General features: G+C 44.9%; 1 protein-coding gene and 1 long non-coding RNA gene across 5 annotated transcripts in view; one reads left to right on the top strand and one right to left on the bottom strand.

Annotated features, from left to right (window-relative positions):
- Positions 1 to 2132, bottom strand: part of st3gal4 (ST3 beta-galactoside alpha-2,3-sialyltransferase 4) — a 135555-nt gene extending 133423 nt beyond the window's left edge. For 3 of the 4 annotated variants that reach the window (XM_087976489.1, XM_043676905.2, XM_043676906.2), the window contains exon 1: positions 1906 to 2132. The gene's annotated coding sequence lies outside the window, so the exon portion shown is untranslated. The remainder of the gene's footprint in view (positions 1 to 1905) is intronic. The other variant, XM_087976490.1, reaches the window with a different exon arrangement.
- LOC122540748 (uncharacterized) lies at positions 616 to 15831 on the top strand. The gene is made up of 3 exons (XR_006309401.2): positions 616 to 673; positions 7777 to 7856; positions 15566 to 15831. It is a non-coding gene; the product is annotated as an uncharacterized LOC122540748 (long non-coding RNA).
- The last annotated feature ends 9863 nt before the right edge of the window (positions 15832 to 25694 follow it).

Genomic DNA, 25694 nt, shown 5'->3' with positions numbered 1-25694 from the left:
GTGTTCCATCTTAGGAGCAGCTACCAATTCAAGTCTCACACACGATTCAGGAGTCACTTCACTCGGGAAAATGCCAGTGTTTTTCTCTTGGTTATCATTGATACTTTGCTGAAAATGTGTTGCTGGAAAAGCGCAGCAGGTCAGGCAGCATCCTGGGAACAGGAGAATCGACGTTTCGGGCATAAGCCCTTCTTCAGGCTTATGCCCGAAACGTCGATTCTCCTGTTCCCTGGATGCTGCCTGACCTGCTGCGCTTTTCCAGCAACACATTTTCAGCTCTGATCTCCAGCATCTGCAGACCTCACTTTCTCCTTATCATTGATACTTTATCTAATGCCAGGGAATACACTAATTTCTATCTGAGTAACAGTTACATTTACAATGCTTTGAAATGTCTGCTTCACACTTACAACTCTGCTTCAAGCAACTTCCAATTTCTTTCCTTTTATCTCACACCACACCCAGGCCTAATCCTTCAAGCACAGTATGCATTGACAGCAAACAAATTTACATATTAAAAAGTGAACATGACAGAACTTTTGCATAGCTGAAAATGTGTTGCTGGAAAAGCGCAGCAAGTCAGGCAGCATCCAAGGAACAGGAGGATCGACGTTTCGGGCATAAGCCCTTCTTCAGGAATGAGGAAAGTGTGTCCAGCAGGCTAAGATAAAAGGTAGGGAGGAGGGACTTGGGGGAGGGGCGTTGGAAATGCGATAGGTGGAAGGAGGTCAAGGTGAGGGTAATAGGCCGGGGTGGGGGCGGAGAGGTCAGGAAGAAGATTGCAGGTTAGGAAGGCGGTGCTGACTTCGAGGGATTTGACTGAGACAAGGTGGGGGGAGGGGAAATGAGGAAACTGGAGAAATCTGAGTTCATCCCTTGTGGTTGGAGGGTTTTGTATAGATGGGCTGTAAGGTGAGAGATCCCTACTTGCCTTTCAGAATAGAGGCACAGGTATACCAGCACCCACACAGCCAGGTACCCCAGCTGAGCTGGCATTTCAGGCCTTTTCCCCGAGAAGGCTGCCTGGACTGGAATAATCTCAGCCAGCCACTTTGTCTAGACACGGGTAACCTATGGAATGCCAGGGCAGAAACCAGAGACCATGTTCAAATCTGGAACACACTGCTTGGAAATGAGGTGGAGGGAAGTTTAGCTGATGGCACTGGATGATTATTTAGAGAAACAATGTGCAGGATTCCAGGGAAAAACCAGGAGATTGGCACCAAGTCAAAACATTCAGAGAACCAGTGCAGACCTGATTGTTTCTGTGTTGAGGGAGCCCATTCGACAATTCTGGTTGGATTCTCCACCCAGTCAGGACCTTTTAGCAAGCTGCAGTCCATTTAGCAGATAAGACAACGCTCAGAAACGCTAGCGTATCTGGCCCATAACGTTTAAAATAAGGTTTCTCCTTCACCGTGGAACATGGTAAAAAATTTGCAAACCCCCTCTCCACTGAGGATGCCTGTGGATCCTTTACACTACCGGCCCAGCTCAATGACTTTAACCTGTAGTGCAGTAGCTATTTAATTTGAATCTTCAAATGATCCAAAATGCATTCGCTAAAAGCAAACGGGGAAGCCGAGAGCTCATAAATGGATTGGTCTCGTTTATCGGTGAGAAGGGGGGGGTTTCCTCTGACGGCCTACACGAACACTGGAAAGTGATGCTGTGTGGGGAAGCGTTTAAACACATGAACACAAGCGGCCATGAATCAGCCCCTGAGCTCGGCAAGAAAACTGTTCCGTTTCACTAACGGGCAGCTCTCAACTCGCAGAACACAACTAAAGGCAGAGGATTTTGTTTTAAAATGTATTATTCGGCAGTAGTGAACAAACAAGATAGTGGGAAGGAGGGGGCTCTTGTCTGGCAATTCAACCGATTTCAGTGAAAACAGTGACTCACCCAGCTCTGAGTGTTAAGTGCAGACCCTGCGTTCTCTCAACCGTTCCACTCCTCACTCGCGGCAACACATCGCCCCCACTCCGTCTCTCTGTCTCTCCGTCTCTCTCTCACACACGCAAACACACACATAGACTGCAGTATCCCAGGAGACGGAGCTCAACAGCAAGGGCTAGATTTAACTCAGAGACCGAGGAGAAGTGAAGTCTACCCTCACTGCGAGCCTGAATCCTCCCAGCTCTCCACAAGAGAGTCATTTCTCCTCCCACCCACAGGACAGAGTAAGCTGCAACCAACCCGCCTTTTGTTGTTTCCCCCTTTCATTCACCCGCCCAGAGATACCAGGCATATTACACCAGAGATCTTAATCTAAAATAGAGCTTTATTATAAATAATAGTTTTCACCATGTCTTAACCGTATACATGCAGCAGCCTTATATACATCTCATATATCCACCTAATACATCATATTGCAACCTCTAAATATAGACAGCTATATATAGTATACCGATCGCTAAATATATATCCCGTTATCACTACCTCTTTCCAGAGAACTACAATGAACCCCGTGAAGCCGTTGGACGGTTTGCTAATGGATGGCGGTATACTAATGTGAGTCAGTTATACCATCAGATATCCTGAGGTTTTATGGAAAATGATATCAAGGAATTGGTCAGGCTGCTTCCCAGGGTAGGGATTCTGAAAGAGACTTGAGATCAGAGGACATATGTCCAAGTTAATGGGAGACTCACCAGCATTAGCCCAGAACTCCACAAACACCCGCCAGGGCATTTGTGACCTGACTGGGGGGTGGGGAGGGGACAGTCAGATCATGGGCCAGAAACATGCTCAGCAGAATCAACAAACAGTATCTAACAGATTTAGTACGCGAACTTGGGTCTCACAGATTCTGTTAGATGGTTTCTAATCAACTTATTCAGAGGTGTTATCATGCAGTTCTGAAGTAGGTGTGACTTCAACCTAAGGCCCGCAGCCCAAAGGTAGGGACATTACCACCTGTCACAAGAACCCTCATCACAAATCCTGTTACTGCCCGTCCTAATTGTTTCGCCTGAACGCGTTAATCTGAACAAAGGACGTTTACTCATGCCAGTTAAGGAGATGGATGTGAAACATTCAAATGAGGTACTTGTAGCTTGCTGAGTCAGAGTGAATGGGACTGGGAGTATTGTGCTGAGTTCTGTTGTTTCCACCAGTAACAGTACCTATCTGCATTTATTAGTCTTTAACTAGTAGTTAACTGCAGCTCCCCAGAGGAGCAATAATTCATACCAGAGATAACTTGAAGTAAGCCCAGTACCTGTCACTGGTTGTGAATTATTGGTGGCTGGTAACCTGGAGCAAAGAGCTGCATATTTATCTCAGTCCAGCTACTCACTCACTCACACATTCTGGTCTCACACTCTCAATTAGTTTCAGCAGTCCAGAGCAGGGCTAGAGAAGAGCGGGGAGGGATTCTCTGGTGGAGAGTGGAGCAGGAAGCCTGGCAAAGTTGGCGCTGAGCTAGAGCATGCCATCTTCAGCCCTTCTCTCCTCACTGTACAGCTCCTGAAATCCCTCAGTTCACTCCACCATTGCCCCCAAAACTCCTCTCCTCCAACCCTGTTTGGTTCTCCATAAGACCATGGGACCATAAGAAATAGAAGTAGGCCATTCATCCCCTCAGGCCTGCTCCACCATTATATGGCCTTGACACTTGATTCATTTTCTCTCCCTCCCAGCTCACACTCCCTCTCTCTCCCTTCTTCCTCCCCAGTCTCTCCTCTGCCCACCCTGTCTCTCTCCTCTCTGCTCATCCAATTACTCTCTCACCCCTCCCAAGTATCTCCAACCCTGCTCCAGTCCCTCTCTCCCCCACTCCCCTATCCCTTCTACCCTTGCCCTCTGACCTCAGTTCCACTGCCCATGTCCCTCTCTACCACTTGTGAAAAGTGTCTCTATCCCTCTCCCCACCAGACTCTCTCTACTGCCTGCTGCAGTCTTTTTTCCCCCTCCCTCATATCTTTCTGGTGAGCAGTGACTCATTACCAAGAGTAGACTTTTGCAAGCTCCAAGCTTTTGTCTGTCATTGTCCTGTCCATTTTGTGCTGTCACTATAGGCTTCTCATATCTGTGGCTAACACTTTGCTTCTACCTAAAGCAGATGCTTCAAATTGCATGGCTACACACAGGGGTTACACAGAAATCAAGCCAAAAAGGATCTCCCAAAATGAACAGCTACATATGTGACAAGGGCCAAGACTTAAACAAGGAACTATATGCATCAGGTGGAGTGTAATTTGTATAGTATGCATAATTTGTGGCTTCAATAAATATTATCCTTCAACAATTAAATTGCACATTTTCATGTATTTTGGGTATCTACACTGCTAGAGTATACACATTTTATAATGAATGATTGGCATTTTGTTTCACTTCTATCACATTCAAACTTGTGTAAGTGATCTACCATTGCAGTTTAAAATTCACATCAATGTTGTGGTTCTGTTCGCCGAGCTGGGAATTTGTGTTGCAGATGTTTCGTCCCCTGTCTAGGTGACATCCTCAGTGCTTGGGAGCCTCCTTTGAAGCACTTCTGTGATCTTTCCTCCAGCATTTGTAGTGGTTTGAATCTGCCGCTTCCGGTTGTCAGTTCCAGCTGTCCGCTGCAGTGGTCGGTATATTGGGTCCAGGTCGATGTGCTTATTGATTGAATCTATGGATGAGTGCCATGCCTCTAGGAATTCCCTGGCTGTTCTCTGTTTGGCTTGTCCTAAATTAGTAATGTTGTCCCAGTCGAATTCATGTTGCTTGTCATCTGCGTGTGTGGCTACTAAGGATAGCTGGTCGTGTCGTTTCGTGGCTAGTTGGTGTTCATGGATGTGGATCGTTAGCTGTCTTCCTATTTGTCCTATGTAGTGCTTTGTGCAGTCCTTGCATGGGATTTTGTACACTACATTGATTTTGCTCATGCTGGGTATTGGGTCCTTCGTTCTGGTGAGTTGTTGCCTGAGAGTGGCTGTTGGTTTGTGTGCTGTTATGAGTCCTAGTGGTCGCAGTAGTCTGGCTGTCAGTTCGGAAATGCTCTTGATGTATGGTAGTGTGGCTAGTCCTTTGGGTTGCAGCATGTCCTCATTCCGTTGTCTTTCCCTTAGGCATCTGTTGATGAAATTGCGCGAGTATCCGTTTTTGGCGAATACATTGTATAGGTGTTCTTCTTCCTCTTTTTGCAGTTCTGGTGTACTGCAGTGTGTTGTGGCCCTTTTGAATAGTGTCTTGATGCAACTTCTTTTGTGTGTGTGTTGGGGTGGTTGTTTTTGTAGTTTAGGACTTGGTCTGTATGTGTGGCTTTCCTGTATACCTTTGTGGTGAATTCTCCGTTCGGTGTTCTCTGTAACATCACGTCTCGGAATGGGAGTTGGTTGTCCTTTTCTTCCTCTCTAGTGAATCGGATTCCTGTGAGTGCAGCGTTGATGATTCGGTGTGTGTTCTCTATTTCTGTGTTTTTAATGATTACAAAGGTGTCATCGACATATCTGACCCAGAGTTTGGGTTGAATTTGCGGTAAGACTGTTTGTTCTAATCTTTGCATTATAGCTTCTGCTATGAGTCCAGAGATGGGTGAGCCCAAGGGTGTGCCGTTGATTTGTTCATATCAACAGAGAACAGCCAGGGAATTCCTAGAGGCATGGCACTCATCCACAGATTCAATCAATAAGCACATCGACCAGGACCCAATATACCGACCACTGCAGTGGACAGCTGGAACTGACAACCCGGATCATTTATTGTATCCGTTGCTCCCGATGCGGTCTCCTCTACATTGGGGAGACTGGGCGCCTCCTAACAGAGCGCTTTAGGGAACATCTCCGGGACACCCGCACCAATCAACCAAACTGCCCCGTGGCCCAACATTTCAACTCCCCCTCCCACTCTGCCGAGGACATGGAGGTCCTGGGCCTCCTTCACCGCCACTCCCTCACCACCAGACGCCTGGAGGAAGAATGCCTCATTTTCCAACTCGGAACACTTCAACCCCAGGGCATCAATGTGGACTTCAACAGCTTCCTCATTTCCACTTCCCCCACCTCATCCTAGTTTCAAACTTCCAGCTCCGCACTGTCCCCTTGACCTGTCCGGACTTGTCCTACCTGCCTAGCTCCTTTTCCACCTATCCACTCCACCCTCTCCTCCCTGACCTATCACCTTCATCTCCTCCCCCACTCACCTATTGTACTCTATGCTACTTTCTCCCCACCCCCACCCTCCTCTAGCTTATCTCTCCACGCTTCAGGCTCTCTGCCTTTATTGATGAAGGGCTTTTGCCCGAAACATCGATTTTGCTTCTCGTCGGATGCTGCCTGAATTGCTGTGCTCTTCCAGCACCACTAATCCAGAATTTATTGCCAATCCCTAATTGTCTTTGGTGGTTGTGAGCTGCCTTCTTGAACCACTGCAGTCCACGTGCTGTAGGTAGACCCATAAAGCCCTTAGAGAGGGAATTCCAAGATATTGGCTCAGCGGCACAGAGGAACCATGATATATTTCCAAATTAAGATGATAAGGTGGCTTGGAAGGGAACTTGCACATGGTGGTGTTCCCTTATATCAGGTGCCCTTATCCTTCCAAGTGGAAGTCATCATGGGTTTGGAACGTGTTGTCTAAGGATCTTTGGTGAATTTCTGTAGTACACATTGTTCTTACTGAGCTTCAATGGTGGAGAGTGCACATGGCGGTAGTATCAATCAAGCGAGCTGCTTTGGCCTGGATGGTGTCAAGTTTCTTGAGTGTTGTTGGAGCTGCAATCACCCAGACAAGGGGAGATTCCATCACACTGTACTTGTGTGTCATCTTGTGCATTTTAGATGGTGGACAGACTTTGGGGAATCAGGAAGTGAGGTACTGCCTGCAATATTCATCGTCTCTAATCCGTTCTTGTAATCAGTATTCATATGGCAAATCCAGTTCAATTTCTGGTCAGTGGTAATCCCCAAGATGTTGATAGTAAAGGATTCAGTGATGGCAACATCAAGAGCAATTGTCAGATCATCTCTTATTAAGAATGGTCATTACCTGGCATTTGTGAATGTGAATATAACTTGTCATTTTTCAATCCAACCAGAATATGGGAGGAAGTTGAGAGCAGAAGACAAAGAGGGAGAGGCATTCTAGGTAAAATGCCATTCTCACCAAGAATCTCCAGGAAGTGCTTTGCTTCCCCCTTACCCTTTCTGAGAGAAATATCTCAGTCTGACATGGTTACAATTCTGCAAGAAAATTAGATTATGATTCTTGAATGCACAGCGGGAGGAGGATGACCATACTGGCACCACCACTAGCCACAAAGATTGTCAATGCTCTCTACTTATGCCAACAAATCTTCCAGGTGGATGCCATTTCCCATTTTGCCCACCGCATCCTGTCACGATCCTCACTGTGCACTAAGAGGAGGATTTCATTGTTTTTCACCTTTTGCCAAAAACATATCAGATGAATAGCCATGTGGAATAGCCAAATTGCGAATATTGCAGGGAATCCTCACATATATGCCTCAGTGAACCCCACCTATCAAAGGGAAAGTGTACCACAACCAACAAAGCTCCCACTCTATGGAGGTAAAGGCTCAGGAACAGTAAAGGTACAGTGATAAAGTTCCAAGTCAGTGTGGCTGGGAAGGAATCTTACGAGGCACAGGCCTCATTTAAGTGGTGGTGACCAATAAAAGCACACAATGGGGCAAGATAACTTGAAAAAAATAAAGCCAGTTCAAAAGATAGAATTTCTGAAAAGATTAAAAGAAGGGAAATGAGTCACTTAGAGGAATAAGAACAAGCTGAAAGGTGATCTCTGTTACTGTTTTGTTCACCTCTGCAGTTAAAAGGCCCTGGATGAACATACCTCACTTATTATGAACATTATGTGCTGGAGTGCATGATTCTTTGACCTCAGCATTGGTGAGTGATATTGAAGTGTGTTCAGTAACAATAAATTCATTGACAAACTGCTAAGAAAGCGATTGAAGGAAGAGTGTCATTGAAGGGATACAGCTTCGTCAAACTGAGGAATTAAGCACCTCCTCACTGACCTCAATCCAATTCCTATTTGCATAAGTTCAACAGTTGCAATTCTCTGTGTATTTTTTGTAACTTTATTTTCCATTTAGGGGTGGTATGGTGGTTCAGTGGTTAGGGATCCGTTCAGTTCGACTCTTGATTGTGTAGAGTTTGCGATTCTCCCCGTGGGTTTCCTCCGGGTGCTCCGGTTTCCTCCCACGCACCAAAGATGTGCAGGTTAGGTGGATTGGCCGTGCCAAATTGCCCACAGTGTCCAGGGATATGCAAGATAGGTGGATTAGCCATGGGAAATGCAGGGTTACAGGAATGGAATGGATCTGAGTGGGATGCTCTTCAGAGGGTAGTTGTGGGCTCAATGGGCAGAATGGCATATTTCCACACTGTAGGGATTCTATGATTTTGTAGTATAATGAGGTTCATATAACCTATGATAGTATGACTGATCACAGGACTCTAACATTAGGGAGAATACACTATTCTAGAATGAGCATGTGAAGAGGGAGGTCTTAGACACTACACTGGAACACTTTATTTGTAAACCTACCACATACAGATGTTAATAAGGGAGTATTACATACATCAGGAGTCGAAGAACCTTACTTTGGAGTAAGCAGCCTCAGGGACAATATATGTACAGACACACACAATCTGAGATACTCCAGCGTCCAGCTAGTAACATTGGCTTAAAGCATAAAATAAAGCAACTTCAGTAATGTAACCACTTCCAGGCTTGTGCCGAGAGAAGTTGCTTTGACTTTGAACCACACCTCAACCTTCTACCCTCCATAACATTGAACTCACCCAGCTTTCTGCTGCCCTGTCTTAGCTCACACCAGATTCAGCTGTCATCCCTGTGCTCATTGATCTACATTTGCTCCTAAACACAGCAATCCTCAATTTAAAATTTTCATTCTTCGTTCCATATCCCTGCATCCTCTCAGCACTCAATTTCTATAATATCTAGGTAACACCATGATCTCTAAGCTGTCTATTTTCCTCCAATTCTGACCATTTGTGTATCCCATTTCAATTCCTCCACAATTGGTGTCCAACTGACTGACATTTCCGTTCTAGAATTCCCTCCCTAAAACTCTCCACCACTCTCTCTTCTTTTAAGATGCTCCTTAAATCGTATTCCTTTTGCATTTGGTCACTTTTTCTATTATTTCCTTATGTGACTCTGGAAAGTTTTTGTATGATTGTCAGTAATACTTATCAAATTTTATTTGATATTCTGTAAATCAACTGAGAACATTTTACTATGTATTTGGAACTACAAGTTGTCACAGTCACTTCCTCATTCAAGACAGGTATGGGAGGGGAGGGCGTTGACAGAAGATATGACATGGTGAATTGGCCATGCTAAATTGCCCGTAGTGTTAGGTGCATAATGTAGGGGAATGGGTCTGGGTGGGTTGCTCTGTGGACTTGTTGGGCTGAAGGGCTGTTTTCACAGTATAGTGAATCTAATCTACCTCAAGATTAAATCTCTCTAACAGAACATCCTTAACTTGGAACAGCAAAAATAACTGAAATACTTGCAGGATATTGATGACTTCCTCAACTGGCAAATATATTTCTCAATTTTAAAAAATCTATTGTTCCCATACCTGGATTGTGTCTTTGCCTCACAGAACAGGTTTAGTTGTTCCTACACAGGGAATGACTGAAAACTGACTTACTGACAATAGTAGCGTCAAGGCAGACATATCTCATTACCATTGAACAGAAGAACATAGGACAGGATAAAAACGCAGCCAAAGTCAGGGAGAATTTAAACACTCTACAATTAACATAGAAATATAAAAGAAAAGAGTTGAGCCAATTTATCTCTTGAATTATTCCACTATTCAATAAGATCATGGCTGATCATCGAGTTTAATGCCCTAATCCCACCCTCCACCCATATCCTTTAATTCCTTTAGCCACAAGAGCTAGATTTACTTCTTACTTACAACAGCACAAGGACTCCAGCGGTTCAAGAAGGCAACTCATCACCAACTTCTCAAGGGCAACTCGAGATAGGCAATAAGTGCTAGCTCTGCCAGTGACACCCATGTCCCACAAGTGAAGAAAAAAATAAGGATGTAGCAACGCAATTCGGGTAAGGGCAGTTCTGCATTTAGTTTTCGGAAATAACCAGGGCAGGGGAATGAGTAGGAGAACATTGTAGTGATAAGAATCAGAATTCAATTCAGCTTAGCGTGGTTAGGGAGAAGGGCAGAAACAGATCAAGAGGAAAATGATCAATTGGGAGAAGTCTAATTTTACTGAGCAAATTCAAGTTGGCAGAAAAATGCATTGGAAACCATTACTTGAAGGTAAATCAGTATCAGAGCAATGGGAGGTACTCAAGGAGAGGATGGAGAAAATTCAGAGTCTAATGCATTTCCACAAACAAAAAGAGTGGAATTCCCAAACATAGCAATGGGAGTAGGCCATTCAGCCCATCAAGATTGTTCTGTTATTCGGTTAGGTCATGGCTAATGCACTTTTCCAAAATATATTGATACCCGTGATCTTTAGCCTCAATGATTAAGATTCTCCAGCTGACGAGGGTAGGGAATTTCACCATGCACTCAAGAAAGAAATTCCTCTTCATCTCATGTTCCCTAGTTTCAGAGTTTAGACTTGCCAGCTGAGAATACAGTCTATCTGCATCCACCCAGTCAGACCCTTTAAGAATTTTGTAAGCTTCAACGTGATCAGCTCTCATTCATTGTAGAGAATACAAGATCCGCATCTTCAATCTCTCCTCATAAATAATCCCAGAATCCAAAGGATTAATCTAGTGAACATCTGTTTAACTTCTTGATTTGCAAGTATATTGTTCCATCGATAAAAAGTTTAAAAATGTGCACATTGCTCCAAGTGCAATCTCACCATGTTTCTATCTACAAAGGCAGCAAGACATCTTCACTTCTGTACTCAAACCCCCTTGTGGTAAAGGTCAACATACCACCTTCTATCCTTAATAGTTGGCTGCTGGCTTTCAGTAGCTGAAGGAAAACAAGGTCCCTTTGGACCCCAAAGATATGGTTCCTTAGATGATAAGGAGAGTAAGATAAGGCAAAAAGGAAGCTTTTGTTAGTTGCCAGTGGCTCCAGAGACAGGTGACAAATGCTGGCTTAGCTAGCAATGCCCACCTGCTGCAAGTAAATTTAAATAAAAACCTTAGAAAGCCTTGAGAAGTGTTAAAAGTAATGGGGTGAAATTCAAAATGGAGCGGCATGGTGGCTCAGTGGTTAGCACTGCTGCCTCACAGCACCAGGGACCTGGGTTCGATTCCAGCCTCGGGCAACTATCTGTGTGGAGTTTGCACATTCTCCCTATGTCTGCGTGGATTTCCTCCGGGTGCTCCGGTTTCCTCCCACAGGTCAGGTGAATTGGCCGTGCTAAATTGCCCAGAGTGTTAGGTGCATTAGTTAGGGGGAATGGGTCTGGGTGGGTTTCTCTCTGGAGGGTCGGTGTGGATTAGTTGGGCCGAAGGGCCTGTTTCCACTCTGTAGGGAATCTAATCTAATCAAAAAACAAGTCAAAGCAAATAAAGTGTTTGAGCAAAGATTGGCAACTAAAATCAATGAAAACCCAAAGATTTTTTGAAAATATATTACAAGGAAGAGCTGTTTCTTTTTCTCCCATCCCAGTTACTGTAAACTGTTGCCTTAAAACAGCAACCAAGAGCTCTGTAGTTAGATCACTAGCTGCCCTATGCCTCCTGCAAAGGAGGGAGAGAACATGGAGAAAGGAAATTGAAGAACAGCAAGTCCTGACAAGCCAAAAAGAACATCACATTAAATCCTGAGGTCTGGTGTGAGAAACAGTGTGTTGCTTCTCATCTACCCATGAAGCCAGTGTTTATTTGTTTGTTTGTCTGTCTATATGTGTGCATTGGTGGTGGGTGGTGGGGAGGTGTTTAAAAAAGGGGAGATAAATTAGTATAGCATAGATCAATTTTTCAACACTGTTTATTTGTGCTTAGAGTCTATTTGTAATAAAGAACAGTCATGGTAAAATAAAGGTGCCATAATCCCAGAGGACTGCTGTCTCATGTGAGATAGAGAGAGAGAGAGAAGTGTTAGCAGGTTTAATATGAGGTACTCCACATCTCAGGGAAGGGGTGAGCTTGAGAAAGCAGGACAGTTGCGGTGACTTCAGCCAGTATAGGAATAAACCCCAAGGTGTTAGTGTCACGTTGTAAACAGCCATGCAGCCAATTGAGCTAAATGACACCCTTCCTTGTTCAGTACAAGAACTTGGTCAGTGGTTTCTGTTAACTTGACTCTAACAGACACATACATCAGGGACACTACATGCTTTGCTTTGCTTGGTGACTTTGGGAGTGGTGGATTTTGAGAATCAGTGCACTTTCCCATTTGTGTTATAAAAATGCAGAGGTCCATCTGTCAGCATATAATGCTCTCAAGGCCTACAGAAACAAGAAACGTCAAATCCTGTTGGATCGTTGGGTTGAAAGACAATAAACTAATTTTGTAGAATGTCTCTTCACCAGAAATTTCAATAAGCACCAAGATCTTACTTGGCTAGACTCCTTCCCCATTAGTTCCTACCCACTCATCTGGAGTCTCACTGCCTCATAGTCCTTGAGACGGCTGGAGTGAATGAAGCTATTGTTATTAATTGTCATTCATTATTAATTATCATTACCTCAACCTCAGCTGAAGGACCACCAATTCAATGGAAGAGAAACCTCAGTCTACCTGAAACTTGTTGGTTTTCCACTGCAGCGATATCCATGACTGGGTGTTGCAGTTTGGGACATTCCAAGGACCATGACTTTTTGCTGAGCAATACAGAGGAACCTCGATTATCTAAACAAGTTGGGTGGGCACTATTTCATTCAGAAAATTGATTATTCGATTAATTGAGTCGATCCCTTTCCTCTGGGGCTCGGACTGTTCTGTTAAGTTCACTCCTCATTCAGGAGACAAGGCAGCAGCACACCGCGTGCAAGACCCCACCATCCAGCCTGCCTCCCGCCCCCACCTCACAATCCCGTCCAACACCCCCCCTTACCTGCTCCCACCCTACAACCCCGTCCACCACTGCCCCCTTTTCTGCCTCCATCTCACAACCTCATCCAACACCACCCCTTACCCGCTCCCACCCTACAACCCCGTCCGACACCACCCCTTACCTGTGAGCACCCTACAACCCCATCCAACACCACCCCTTACCCACCCCCACCTCACATCCCCGTCCAATACCGCCCCTTACCCACTCCCACCTCACATCCCTGTCCAACACCATTCCTTACCCGCTGCCACCCTACAACCCCATCCAACACCGCCCCTTACCCACTCCCACCTCACATCCCTGTCCAACAATGCCCCTTACCCGCCTCCACCTCACAACCCCGTCCAACACCATTCCTTACCCGCTGCCACCCTACAACCCCATCCAACACCGCCCCTTACCCACTTCCACCCTACAACGCCGTCCAACAATTTCCCTTACCCGCTCCCACCCTACAACGCCGTCCAACACCGCCCCATACCCGCCTCCAACTCACAACCCCATCCAACACCGCCCCTTACCCGCCCCCAACTCACAACGCTGTCCAACACCGCCCCTTACATGCTCCCTCCCTACAACCCCGTCCAACAGCGCCCCTTACCCGGTCTCACCCTACAACCCCATCCAACACCTCCCCTTACCCGCTCACTCCCTACAACCCCGTCCAAAAGCACCCCTTACCCGTTCCCACCCTACAACCCCATCCAACACTGCCCTTACCCGCCTTCACCTCACAACCCTGTCCAACACCGCCCCTTACCCGCCTCCACCTCACAACCCTGTCCAACACCGCCCCTTACCCGCCCCCACCTCACAACCCTGTCCAACACCGCCCCTTACCCGCCCCCACCTCACAACCCTGTCCAACACCGCCCCTTACCTGCCCCCACCTCACAACCCTGTCCAACACCGCCCCTTACCCGCCCCCACCTCACAACGCTGTCCAACACCGTCCTATTACCCGGTCCCACCCTATTACCCGGTCCCGCCCTATTACCCGGTCCCACCCTACAACACCATCCAACACCGCCCCTTACCCGCCTCCACCTCACAACCCTGTCCAACACCGCCCCTTACCCGCTCCCATCTCACAACCCCATCCAACACAGCCCCCTTACCCGCCCCCACCCTACAACCCCGTCCAACACCGCCCTATTACCCGGTCCCACCCTACAACCCCATCCAACACCGCCCCTTACCCGCCTCCACCCTACAACCCCGTCCAACACCGCCCCCTTGCCCACCCCATCTCACAACCCCATCCAACACTGCCCCTTACCCACCTCCATAACACAACCCCGTCCAACACCGCCCCCTTGCCCACCCCACTTCACAACCCCGTCCAACACTGCCCCTTACCCACCTCTATCATCCAACACCACCCCCTGCCTGCCCCCACCCCACAACCTCGTCCAACACCGCTCCCTGCCCATCCCAACCCCACCGCTGCCCGCTCCCAACCCCGTCCAACACCACCACCCTGCCTGACCCCAACCCCATCCAAACTGCCCCCCCAACCTGCTCCCACCCCCAACCCTGTCCACCTCCACCCCCAACCCTGTCCAAACCGCAACCCCACCCCACCACCCTCCAACCGCGTCCATCCACTCTGGGGGCAGCCAGACTGGACACCAACAACAAGACCGCTGCTATTGCTGCTGCTGCATTTTGGGAAGTAAGTCTCCAAATAGCACGCACACATTTACATATACACACACACACATACACACACACACATACACACACACACACATACACACATACACACACACACACACATACACACACACACGCATACACACACACACGCACATACACACACACACACGCACATGCACATACACACACACATATACACACATACACACACACACGCACACGCACATACACACACACGCACATACACACACACATATACACACACATACACACATATACACACACACATACACACACATGCACATATACACACACACATATACACACACACTCACACACACATATACACACACACATATACACACTCACACACACACACATATACACACACACACACATATACACACACATATATACACACTCACACACACACACCTATTTACTGCAACATTTTGACAAGTTCCAACTTTGCCCTGTACAAGACAATGTTGGAGAGATTATCTGGGGGAGGGGGGGGGGGGGGGGGGGGTTCAGGGTACACGCCTGTGTTGAACTCCAAGGAAAATGTGGGGGAAGAGAGAGAGGGGAGGAGATCAGTCATTTGGAGGCAGTGCCTGGGCTACCATCAATGTTCAGTTTAATCACTGTAAACAAACGATGCAATCAGTGTTGCAAACATGACTTTGATGTAATGTTTCTGTCAGAACCTCAAGATCTCCTTTGGAGAATCCGATATTCGGATAATTGATATCCGGATAATCGAGGTTCCTCTGTACGCCGAAGCTTAGGGCAGCTGTTGCAAAGACACAATTGGGAATGATCACTACCTAAGGCCTAACATTCTGACGAAGAGTCAGCATACCAGAAATGTAAGCTCTTCTTTCTTCCTACAGGTGCTGCCAGATCTGCTGAGTTTCTCCCAGTAACTTCTGTTTTTGTTTCGGATCACCTGCATCCACAGTTCCTTGTCTGATTGTACAATCTAAGCTCGAGGCTGGAAACTACTTACAGCCTCTTAGGCTGTCTGCTTGACATAGGATGTGTACGGTAAATATCAAAAAATGTTATAAATGTATACATAAAAGCGCCTTGGGGTGAAACATGGAGAAGAATTGAATTTTAATGATCTTTTGGTAATATTCAATGTTAAACATTTCAAAATATAGTTTCACTAATTTTACAAATAAAGTATGTTTTTGAAAATAATGTTATATTGGTGTCATAGTCATTTTCTGAGTAAATTAACACTTATTTTAAAGCATGCCGACTGGCCCTAAAAAAAAGGCAGCTTAGTTTTAACATGCTCCTTGTTGGCTCACTAATGTCTACACTTAGAGGAATCTCATCATTGTGTTTAATTCCGTCTGGAATATTAACTGGCTCCCACTAAGATTCCAGATAGATTGCCTTACACTCAGATTTTCATGCTCGCTCTGTGTTCATTTGTCTAATTTCAGGCAAAATGACATGTAAAGGCTAAAGGAAACTCCAGGGACTTCCATAGGCATTCATCAGTGTTTGAAATCACACTGGATAAAACCCCAACAATTAACATTGTACTCACTACCAGATTTAATCTCACAGATATAGCTGTCTTGTCCGTTTAAAGTTCAGGTCATTCCCAATCACAGGAGATCCACAGAGCAGTCCTCCTAATGGTATCAACAGACAAACCCATGATACTTGCAGAATGGGGTGGCTGGGGATTATCATAGAATCCCTACAGTGTGGAAACAGGCTATTCAGCCCATCAAGTGTACACCAACCTTTCAAAGAGCATCCCACCCAAACCCATATTAGCCATCCGCTGTTACACAATGAATGTTCTTAATCTTAACTGGCTTCACATAATGAATACTTTTCACCTTGTTAAACTGACCTTACATACTGAATGCTTCCAATATTGTTAAATGGCTCTACATAATGAATGCTTTTCTATCTTATTAACCCATTACCCTTGCCTGCAGCACCCATATTGTTAACTGTAAGTTCTTATCTGATCTAAGTCATGCTCAGCTAAACCTCTTGTTTCACAAAACTCAAAGCTTAACTCTTTCCCAACACATTCTCAATAGGTTCAATTTCCACTGCAGGAACCTGATCATCTAATCTCAGCCATCACTCTGGCACATTACTAACAGCATACTGTCTTTTGGACGAGATATTAAACTGAGACCATGCTTGGCATCTCAGACAGATATAATGATGATATAATGGAGAAGAGTAAGGAGTTCTACCTTGGTATCCTGGCTGATATTTATCAATGTATAGCTTTATTGTGTACATACTTATACTTAGGAAAACAGACATTCTGATAATTGTCTCATTGCTGTTTGTAGAATCTTGCTGTACATTGATATCTATCTTACAAGGTCAGCAGCATTTTATTGGCTATAAAATTATTCAGGATGCCTTGAAATCATTGTCGTATTTGGGAGTGAAGGGGCTAACACTAAAGACTGTTATAGGTACTACCCACTGTGGTGATATGTGGGTAGAATTGTGGACAAAATCTTATAGGCTTGAAACCTAGCAAAACCGTTGTTGTATTAGGAACTAATGTCCACTGCTGTTGCAATCACATACCTGAATTAGTCATTTATTTTTGAAGTAGCCACCAATTCTTCTCCCTGGCGCTAGTCTAAGAGGCTGCACAGTAATCTGCACTGGAAGTGGTCTATGAATGAGGCTCTTGGTTTAGATAACAGGATGAAATTTATTACATGTCAGTAACTGTATTTAGGTTATGTTAAATCTCAGGCATATTAACTGTTACTAACTAGAGGTAGAGAAGACATGTGTGTCTCCATGAGCGGACTGTACCAGATTCCAAATGATTTTCTACATTAATATGAGGTATATGATATATCTATATTTTAGTACCATTTAGTTTTGAGCTTTGTTTTGTATTTTGAACTATTGGCATATGCATTTTCTGTCTGTCCGAAGAGGTTTAATGATTACCTTGTAAGAATTTCTGTAGCTGTGGTGATTTCTTCTAAAATAGTTTGAAAGAGATAGCTTGTCGTAACTAATGGTTTTTGTTTACATTGGAAAAGTTTATGAAGCAAACAAAGCTCACAGTATAGCACATTAGGCTTTCTGATGGAAGCTTCTAGAATTTTATTAAGTTTGGGGTGGAACGTCCACAACTTGGAGAGAAACCTTTCAGTTTTAGCTTCAGTTTTGGGGAGTTCTGCAGAAGTCTTAGCTGCAGATGGAGGTATAAAGCAGTTGTTTCTCAGAAAGGGAGAAGGTAGTTCAATGTGTTTAAAAAAAACTCAGAGTAGGAGTTTAGTAATAGTCCAAACTAGAAGTGTTTGGGAAAAATGTTGAAGGGTTATTTCAAGGTGAGAAAGTTTAATCTCAGATGTATGATGGCGACAGGAAGAGGTTATCAGATTCTCCAGAATGGGAATTGAAGTCACATTTAAATTATCCATCTGGAGTTGATAGTTAAGTTGATTCTCTCTCCAAGTGTGAGGACTGCAAAGGAGTATTTTTGAGATTTTTGAAGAAGTGCTTTCAGAATCTGGACAGATGTGTTTTTAGAATTATTGGGATTATATTTTTACTACATGTTTCAAAATCTTTAAATGCACATCATAAGTATGTGAGGGGGACCATGCAGCCTTCAGGACCCAATTTCGAGGTCAATAATTTTAAGGCCTGAGCACCTTCTACCATGTCCTTTATCCATCCCCATGCCCCAGGCCTTTCATCACCATGGGTTGCTCTCAGTGCCTCAACCCATTATCACCAATTAATGGTTCCCAGTGGCAACTTTTCTTTCTCTTCAGCTCACCACTAACTATTCCCCTGTCTGCCCAATGTATGTTTTGTCTCTCTGGACTCTACTTGTACCTTTCGTTCACTCTCTTCCCCTCTTTCCCCACATCCAGCTTCAGCATAAATAAATTGCCATCAGTTCTGAAGAAGGGGCACGAGACCTGAAACGTTAACTCTGTTTTGCTCTTCACTGATGCCGCCAGACCTGCTAAGTTTCTTTCAGTAATTTCTGCTTTTGTGGTGCCAGCTGGACAGCTCCAGTGAGCATATGTCATCATCATAGAGTTATAGAGTCACAGAGTCACAGAGATGCACAGCATGGCAACAGACACTTCGGTCTAGCTCATCCACGCTGACCGGACATCTCAGTCTGACCTAGTCCCATTTGCCAGCATTTGGCCCATATCCCTCTAAACCCTTGCTACTCATATACCCATCCAGATGCCTTTTAAATATTATAATTGTACCAGCCTCCACCACCTCCTCTGGCAGCTCGTTCCATACACATAGCACCCTCTATGTGTAAATGTTGCCCCTTTTAAATCTTGCCCCTCTCATCTTAAACCTATGCCCTCTAGTTTTGAACATCCCTACCCTGTGAAAAAGATGTTGGCCATTCACCCTTTCCATGCCCCTCATGATTTTATAAACCTCAGCCTCTGTTGCTCCAGGGAAATTGGCCCCAGCCTATTCAGCCTCTTCCTATAGTTCAAAGTTCTGGCAACATGCTTGTAAATCCTTTCCAAACCCCTTCAAGTTTAACAACGTCTTTCCTATAGCAGGGAGACCAGAATTGAACGCAGTATTCCAAAAGTGGTCTAACCAATGTCCTGTACAACCGCAACATGACATCGAAACTCCTGTCTCAATGCTGTAACCAATGAAGGTAAGTGTACTAAACATATTCTTCACCACTGTTCTACCCGCAAATCCAATTTCAAAGAACCATGCAACTGCACCCCAGGAGTCTTTTTCGGCAACACTCCCCAGGACCCTACCATTAACTGTGTAAGTCCTTACCAAAATGCAACACATTGTATTTATCTAAATTAAACTTCGTCTGCCACTCCTTGGCCCATTGGCTCAGTTATGTTGCACTGTCATCCTTGTTCTCAGGATTTGATTGTTCGATCAGACTTTGCAGTGATTCATCCGAAGATTCTTCAGAGCTGACAGAAATGGGCACTATTTCCGTTCGTCTGCAAAACCAGTGACTTATTTTCTGTTGGCTTTATGAAACAATTCTCTTTCGCCATTACGGGTAATCTCAATCAATGCTTTCTTCTTTGGATGAAAAAGATTTCAGACACTTCAGTAACTGCAGGCCAGTGTTCATTTTTAATTCAGGCATTAATCTTTGGAAGGCCAATGAAATCTTCTATTGATTGCGCTTTTTGATTTGTCAGTGGCTGTTTGTGAACCAGTTTTGCTCTTGGAACCAAGTGAGCTCTGTCTGCTACATTCGGGCAAAAGCCCCAAACATCGATTTCGAAGCTCCTTGGATGCTGCCTGAACTGCTGTGCTCTTCCAGCACCACTAATCCAGAATCTGGTTTCCAGCATCTGCAGTCATTGTTTTTACCTTAGGAAGATATGAGCCAAATCTTGGCATATGGGACTCAAGTAATTATGAAGGGCTTTTGCCCGAAACGTCGATTTCGAAGCTCCTTGGATGCTGCCTGAACTGCTGTGCTCTTCCAGCACCACTAATCCAGAATCATATCTTCCTAAACCCTTCCTATTCATGTACCCATCCAGATGCCTTTTAAATATTGTAATTGTACCAGCCTCCACCACTTCCTCTGACAGGTCATTCCTTACACGAATCAGTCCTGCATGAAAAGGTTGCCACTTAGTTTCCTGTTATATCTTTCCCCTCTCATTTTAGTTTTGCATTTTCCTACGCTGGGAAAAAGAACTTGCCCCTCATGATTTTATGAACATCTATAAGGTTGATCCACTCATCTCCTATCTCCTCGAAGCCTGTCCATCTAAAGGTATGAACCAGGAATGTGAATGAGTATTCTCCACGTGGCTGGATAAGCTCAACACCATCCAAGGCAATGCAGCCTTTTCAACTGGCACCTCATCCACCACCTTAAACAATTATTTTTACATAAAATCCCTACAGTGTGGAATTTGGCCCAACAAGTCCACACCGAACCTCCATAGAGTATTCCAACCAGACCCATTCCCCTATCCTATTACTCTCCATTTCCCCTAACTAATGCACCAAACCCCGACATCCCTGAACACTATGGGCAATTTAGCATGGCCAATTCACCTAACCTGCACATCTTTGGATTGTGGGAGGAAACCAGAGCACCCAGAAGAAACCCAAGTAGATACGGGGAGAATGTACAAATTCCACACAGACAGTTGCCAAAGGTTGGAATCGAATCCAGGTCTCTGGCACTGTGAGGCAGCAGTGCTAACCACTGAGCCACTGTGCTGCCAGCATCCTCCATCACAGATGCATTGTGACAGCAGTTTGAACCACCTAAAAGATGCACTGCATTAACTCACCAAAGCTCCTTAGTTAGCACCTCTCAAACCAGTGGCCCCACCACCTGGAGGGACAAGGGCAGCAGAAACATGGGAACACCCCACCCCTGCAGCCAGCACCCTACCCCTCTGCCCCGAATCACTCACTTGGAAATAGATCGCCGAACCTTCATTAATTCCGGGTCAACATCCGAACAGCACTGTGGGTTTGCTTTCACCACAAGAACTGCAGCAGTTCAAGAAGGAAGCTCATCACCAGCTTTTGCAAGCAATGAGCAATAAATGCTGACCTAATCTACAAAGCCTACATCCTATAACAAATGAAAAAAAACTATCAGACATTTAGATTTAGATTTAGATTAGATTAGATTCCCTACAGAGTGGAAACAGGCCCTTCAGCCCAACAAGTCCACACCCCCTCCAAAAATATAACTGTTAATTTCCATACAAATCATAACTGTCATAGGAAAGTGAGCTTTGCTGAATAGTCACATGTAATCAATACTTTGGTCTCTATAAATTTAGAGTACATTTAATAAACTCAATTTGAATGTGATTTAATTATCAATTGCTTTATTAAACTATCTTTCCTGACAATGTAAAACGTAGTGCTGGTGTGCAGTTTTTGTGTGCATGTCTTTGTTGTCATGGACACAGAAATAAATTCCATAATTTTACATAAATAACCTGGTGTGACTGGGCAGCAACCACATTCAGTTGCACATAGGACTGTGAGCAGTCTGCATCAGTCAGGGACGTTGTGAAGCAGACCAGGAGAACGGAGCAGATTGAGATTTAGGACATAAATAAGGACAAGAATTTTCCAGTCTGTCGTCTACTCAGACTTAAAGAGGAGCCGGTTGGATCAGCAGTGCAAGTGAGCTGGGACTGAATGATAGCTGTGGAGCTTCCCGATAATAGCCTGATGACACCAGAGCGGGTAAATGACCCCAGTGAGGAGCTGGATAGCTACCTCAGCCCAGTGAGGGTCCAGCAGTTTGTGCTCACCATGGGGATGCAGACAGGTACCCCAGAGACAGGACAGTCAAATGGACAATGGTAACCCCATAAAGTGGGGGTTAAAAAAGGTTCCTTTGCTATCGTATAACAGGGGGCCCACTCAGTAGGTGGGTTCCGCTGAAGCCTCAGCTAAATACTAAAAGACTGGATGGTTAATAAACGGAACTGTAAACACGATAACTGTAAATTCGATTAATTCAGTCTGTTCTCTGTAATGTTAAGATATGCAACATATATATGAACGACATGACCAATTGTACAGGTGCCAAAGATTTATTTCTATGAGTAAAGTATATTTTGAAATAAAAAAAAGACCTAGACTGCGCTCAGTTGGAGCAGAGGAAGAATAGGTCCAGTAGAGAAGGATGATGTGGATATATAGAAGAGAATAGCGTGGTGGCTTAGTGGTCAGCAATGCTGCCCCACAGTGCGAGGGACCCAGGATCAATTCTAGTCTCGGGCAACTATCTGTGTGCAGTTTGCACCTGCGTGCATCTGTCTGTCCTCTGGGTGCTCTGTTTCCTCCCACAGTCCCAAGAAGTGCAGGTTAGATGCTAAATTGCCATAGTGTCCAGGGATGTGCAGGCGAGGTGGATTAGCCATGGGAAATACAGGGCTACAGGAAAAAGGTAGGTGGATGAGTCTTGGTGGGATGTTCTTCAGAGTGATGGTGTGAACTCGATGGGCTGAATGGCCTGCTTCCACACTGTAGGGATTCTATGAACTGCAATCTATTTGAGCAAATTACCATTGAGAGGGAGGAGATTTTAATGGGTGGGTTGTGGGGAAGGTGGTAGTGGGCTTGCAAATAGGAAAGGTCCTCTGGCCACATTAGATGTAGCCCAGGCTGCTGTGGGAGCTAAGGTAGGAGACTACAGCAACCCTGACATGAATATTCAAATCCTGTCTGGACACAGAGGACTGGAGGACTATTGGTGCGATAACATTGTGTGCTTAAAAATGTGTTGCTGGAAAAGCGCAGCAGGTCAGGCAGCATCAAAGGAACAGGAGAATCGACGTTTCGGGCATAAGCCCTTCTTCAGGAATCAGCATCTAAGCCACCAGCATCTGCAGTCCTCACTTTCTCCCCGCGATAACATTGTGAGGCGGAAGACCACAGAGTATAGGACAGTGAAGATGGGCAGATCACATGTGCTGATTGCCCATCAATTCAATCCTGAATTCAATCCTGAAAATTGTGAAGTGATGTCTTTTAGGAAGACAAACAAGACTGGCAACACATGACAAATGGTAGGACCCTAGGAAGTACAAAGGACCAGGGGGACATGTCCACAGATCCTTGAAGGCAATGGGGCAGGGAGATAAGGTGTTAAGAAGGTAAATGGGAACATTGTTTTTATTAGTCAAGCCATTGAAAAGAAGAACAAGGAGATTACAAAGGAACTGTACAAAACATTATTCAAACTACAACTGGAGTTCTGTGCCTAGTATTGGTCACCACACTATTGGAAGGATGTGGTTGCACAAGAAATGATGTAAAGGAGGTTAAGACCATAAAACCATAAGACAAAGGAGCAGAAATCAGGCCATTCGGCCAATCAAGTCTGCTCCACCATTCAGTCATGACTGATAAGTTTCTTAACCCCATTCTCCCTCTTTCTCCCTTGATCCCCTTGAAAATCAGTAACCTATCTATCTCCTTCTTCAATATATTTAATGATCTAGCCTCAACAGCCTTCTGTGGCAACAAATTCCATAGATTCACCACACTCTGGCTGAAGAAGTTTCTTCTTATCTTTATTCTAAACAATCTTCCCTTTCATTTAAGGCTGTGCCCTTGGGACGTAGTCTCTCCTACCAATGGAATCAACTCCCCAACATCCACTCTATCCAGGCCATTCAATATTCTGTAAATTGCAATTAGATCCCCCCCCATCCTTCGAAACTCCATCTAGTATAGACAACAGAGTCCTCAAACATTCCACATATGTTAAGCTATTCATTCCTGGGACCATTCTCATGAATCTCCTCTGAACATGCTCCAGGGCCCGTACATCCTTCCTGAGATATGGGGCCAAAACTGTGCACAATACTCCAAACCTGGTCTGACCAGAGCCTCAGAGGTGCATCCCTGCTTTTATATTCATGTCCTCTCAAAATAAATGCCAACATTACATTTGCCTTCCTAAATACTGACCCAACCTGCAAGTTTGCCTTGAGAGAATCCTGGACTAGACTCACCAGGATGCTGCCTGGGTTGAAATGATTCGTCCATGAAGACTGGGATAGTTTGCCTTAGAGCAGAGAAGACTGAGGTGGACCTCATTGAGGGACATAAACAGCTAGAGGAATTATGAACCAAAAGGATAGGAGGTTTAGCATGAATTTATGGAATTTATTTTTCACTCAGAGGGTGATGGGTACCTGTACCTCAACTCCTTTATGAAGTATATATCGATGGGCACTTGAAATACCATACTATACAAGACTATAAGCCAAGTGTTGCAAAAAGGGACTAGAGCAGGTAGTTGCTTGATGGCTGGCATGGACACGCTAGGCTGAAGGGCCTTTTTTTTGCTATAAAACTCTATGTCCATATAGTCCACAGCAATATGGCACCTCTCTGCCTGCAACCCAGCCTCTATCCTTGCTATATAGGTAACAATGTATAAGTAGGTCACCCTATCCACCAACATGTGAACGGAATGAGGACATGCCAAAACCCAAAGGACTAGCCACACTACCATACATCAAAAATATTTCCGAACTGACAGCCAGACTACTGTGACCACTAGGACTCATAACAGCACACAAACCAACAGCCACTCTCAGACAACTCACCAGGACAAAGGGCCCGATACCCAGTATGAGCAAAACCAACGTAGTGTACAAAATCCCATGCAAGGACTGCACAAAACACTACATAGGACAAACAGGAATACAGCTAACGATCCGCATCCATGAACACCAACTAGCCACGAAATGACATGACCAGCTATCCTTAGTAGCCACACACTCAGATGATAAGCAACATGAGTTCGACTGGGACAACACTACTATTATAGGACAAGCTAAACAGAGAACAGCCAGGGAATTCCTAGAGGCATGGCACTCATCCACAGATTCAATCAATAAGCACATCGACCTGGACCCAATATACCGACCACTGCAGCGGACAGCTGGAACTGACAACCGGAAGCGGCAGATACAAATCACTATAAATGCCGGAGGAAACATCACAGAAGCGCTTCACAGGAGGCTCCCAAGCACTGAGGATGTCACCTAGACAGGGGATGAAACGTCTGCAACACAAATTCCCAGCTCGGCGAACAGAACCACAACAACATGTGAACTATCCATCCAACTGCCTCATACACTGATTATCACCAGCCAAAGCCTCATTACTAACCAAAAGCCCAGCGATCCCAATATCCAATAGCCCAGTATTTGTACAGTAACAGCTCCATTTGGCAGTCCAGTTATAAACAACATCAGTTTAAGAGAATAGCAAGAAGGATCAGTTACATCTATAGACAGTTCAGTATTAAATGGGAATGCATTGACAGGAACTGACAGTATGAACTGGCCTATACTCAAAGAACTCAAAAAGGTTATCAATCAATCTAAATGATACCCCACATACCACTCAGGAATTGCTCGTCACCTAAAAGAAAAGTTTGATTTTGGACAGAATGTTGGCAGTTATATGAGCAAGGTAGTTTATTTCCCAAATTCTGATTATTATTGT

The sequence above is a fragment of the Chiloscyllium plagiosum genome, unplaced genomic scaffold, assembly GCF_037043375.1.
Source record: "Chiloscyllium plagiosum isolate Xiang-an unplaced genomic scaffold, Cpla_swu_hap1 HiC_scaffold_29, whole genome shotgun sequence".
NCBI lineage: Eukaryota > Metazoa > Chordata > Chondrichthyes > Orectolobiformes > Hemiscylliidae > Chiloscyllium > Chiloscyllium plagiosum.
This window is presented reverse-complemented; position numbering and strand designations above follow the sequence as displayed.